The sequence below is a fragment of the Rhagoletis pomonella genome, unplaced genomic scaffold, assembly GCF_013731165.1.
Source record: "Rhagoletis pomonella isolate Grant_MI unplaced genomic scaffold, Rhpom_1.0 Rhpom_scaffold_00044, whole genome shotgun sequence".
Lineage (NCBI taxonomy): Eukaryota > Metazoa > Arthropoda > Insecta > Diptera > Tephritidae > Rhagoletis > Rhagoletis pomonella.
In genome coordinates this window covers 304755-308419 of record NW_023458598.1, presented here as the reverse complement: position 1 = coordinate 308419, position 3665 = coordinate 304755, and positions in this window count along the sequence as shown.

Genomic DNA, 3665 nt, shown 5'->3' with positions numbered 1-3665 from the left:
GTGGTTATTCTGATTTAACTTTTATTTAAGTGCAGAGCATAGGTCACTTAAATCAAAATTAAAATTGATTGGTGAAACCGAAAATTGGAAAATTAAAGTTAATTTCCACTTAAATAGTTGGGTGAAACTGGCTGTAAGAGTAATTTCCACCAAAACAAGAACACACTCAAAATATACTAACTCTTATTTGTGGCGGCAATTTTTGTCTCTATCGAGTATGGTCTACCCAGCTGGATTTTACTCATTTGGTCGAGTGAGAGGCTGAAAATAATTTCAATGAGTTTAATATTATTTGTGTTCTGCTTTGTTCTACATCAGTGTTGGCATTTTTGGTACAATTGTACCTTTTTGATACAATTTCGTTTACACGCAGTACTTTTTAGTACAATTTTGTGATGCATACTATAAATATATACGTAGCTCTGAAAATGCACTGCGGGAATTCGTTTTACCTTTTTGTCTTCGCCTTCTCGTTTTTGCCTTTGTAAGTTTTGAAAAAAGGTTTTGAAATAACCATTATAACATAGAAAAAGGTGTGCTATCAACCTCACATTCGTAGGCAAGTTTTAAAAGAAGATTTTCGATACTAAATCTTATTAAAACAAAATGTCGAAATCAGCTTCAGTGTCATCGTAAATTTTTTATGTTCTTAAATATCATAACTTCACGACACTCATATATTACTAGAGTTGACTATTTATTTTATTATTTTTTAATTCTAATTATTTGTTTATAAAAATATAGTTAATTCCTTAACAAAAACTGTATGAAAAAAAGTTTAAATCTTAGAACATTAAAAAACTCGAAAAAAACTTTCGTAAAAATTTCGGGATTTCTATTTCAATTTTAGTATAATAAAGTGCAAGTTTAAAGCAGCTGGAATTTGCCGTCAATGTCATATTATCTAAACGCGATTTTTTTTTTAACGAAGAAAATGAGCAACACCTTCATCAAAAAAATAAATGTATATATTAAAAAAAATACATTAAGTCGCAGCTATTTTAAACTTGCACTTCACTTAAATTGATCGGACTACAAACGGCATTCTCAAAACATGTATTTCTAGGAAATCGAGTTAAAAGCCCGAAATATTTACGAAAGTTTGTTGATTTTTTTCATGTTACGCAAAAATTGACCCTTAAAGTATAAACTGCATTTTTATAAACAAATAATTAAAATTAAATAATTTTAAGATAAATAGCCAATCTTGTCAATATGTGAGTGTCGTAACGTTTTGATAAGCACTTGAAATACTAAAAATGAAATGTCAAACTTTAGTACTGAATTCAAAGAAGATGTCTCCTTTATCCATGCATAATAAATTTAAAAAAATTTGTTTGTTAAGAAGTGTACCTTAAAATATGTGCATACACATTTATGTTCAAAGTGTGAAATGTACCTACATAAACTTTCCCATGAATACCATAAAATCATTGATTTTGAAGGGAATCTATGTATGCATGTACTAAGAAAAAATATGAGCAAATTAAAAAGTCGATGCAATTTACAGTCGAAAGTATAGTTTTTGTATAGATTTCGTACTGAAGGAACAATTTCATTTCCCAACACTGTGCGACATGCGGGCGCCACCATAAACAAGTGTGAGCTAAAAGTGAGAGTGTGTTAGTGTGCCTTCGCATGCTGCCGCTTTCTCGTCGCTTTTACATGTTTTGTTGCTATAAACGACGAAAATTACTAAATTCACTAAAATCACTCAACTGAGCTATTGGTGCTTCTTAGTGCTCCTACTCATTTCGGTATAACTAATTTGTTTAATGGCTCAATGAGAGAATTGAGCACTACACCAATGCATATCAACAGAGAACTTAGTCATTGTACATGCTCTCGCTTTGTATGCCGAGCGGAAAATAGTTAGTGCATATGTGTGAAGATTCTGCAATGAATAATATCCACTAACACTATTTCTTGTGTTATTCAACCAATTACTTAAAAACACGAATAATTGCAGTTCCCTGATACTGACACACAGAAAATACATCATTGACAAAAAGACTAAACAAAAGGGGACCAAGCACGGAGCCTTGCCGCACACCGCAACACAAAATTTGGAGGAGATATCTTTACCCTTCACCTTTTGGGTTCTTCCCACAAGGTAGCTAGTCATAAGTTTAACAGCTCTTTCAGAAAAACCAAAGTAATATTTGAGCTTTGCACAAAGAATGTCGTGATTTACTAAATCAAATGCCTTAGAAAAATCAAGGAGGCAAAGTAAGGTTAAGTCACCGTTGTCAAACTGTATTCTTATGTCGTCAAGTATTTTTAGCATAGCCGTAGAACAGCTATGCTTGGGTTTAAATCCTGATTGCAATGGGGATAAAAGGTTGTTTCCTTGGACAAAGGAGGAAATTTGCGCTGCCATCATAGACTCGCAAACTTTCGAAAAGACTGACAAAATGCTTATTGGCCTATAATCACTGGGTTTTGTGGCAATATTCTTTTTGGCGACAGGAATAATAACCGCTTTTTTCCATTTCGTTGGAAAACACGAAGTCGTAAAGCAGTGATTAACGATATGTGTTAGAGTTCCTAGAATAAATGGCAGCACAAGTTTCACAAACTGCAGGGATATCCCATCCTCGCCAACAGCATTAGATTTGATGCTCATAATGGATTTCATAACTTCAAATTCAGTCACTCCGTTGAATTGAAACGTTTCGTTTAGTGTAAAATTTTCATTTAAATTATTAACTACAGGACTATCACAGCTTTTACTGACACTACTAAAATAGGCATTAAGTACGTTTGGATCGATATTACACTCAGTCTTAAGTTTTCCATGCACATTAAGATGTTTTAAATTGCGCCATAGATCTTTGGAAGGCAGTGAAGCGTTCAACTTAGAGCTACAATATAACCGCTTAGCTTGTCTTATAACTGTAGTAGCATTGTTCCGAGAAATTTTGTATTGTGACCAAGCAAAGTCAGTCTTGGTTCGTTTCCATTTTGAGTATAACCTGTTACGAGTTAATATAGCTGCTCTGACTTTGATATTGTACCACAGGCAAGAGGTTTTCTTAGCACGAACAATACGTAGAGGGACATGGACATCAAATAATTTAGTCAAAGTATTATTTAAAAGGTCAAGTTTCGCATCTACAGTCTCAACAAACCAACATTCATCCCAGTTAACATTTGACAGATCAGCAGACAGATTATTAACGTTTACAAACTTCAAATCACGATACATAAAACTAACAGGATTAGCAGGACAATTAAACGACAAATCCAACGCACAAAATATTAGATCATGATCAGATATAAAACTTATTTGATCGAATTTAATGACATGGTCAAGACTAGACGTGATAACAAGGTCCAACAAACTTGGATTCGAATTTTGTGCGTATCTTGTTGGTACGAGTTTGTTGACTACAGCAAGGCCTGCTGCGGCAACGTGGTCAAGTAGCTTATTGGCATATGAGTCGTTTAACAACAGATTAACATTGAAATCACCACATTCAACAAAACGTTCATACTCTATTAAAAAGACAGATAGCTCAGAAAAAAACGAATCTAACAAGTAACATCTATGAGGGTTATACACACAAGACACTAATATTTTAGTCACACTTTCAGAAATTTCGGCAATAATAAGTCCCGTATCACAGTTGTTTGATTCTGCTAAAACGCAAAATTTTAGGGTA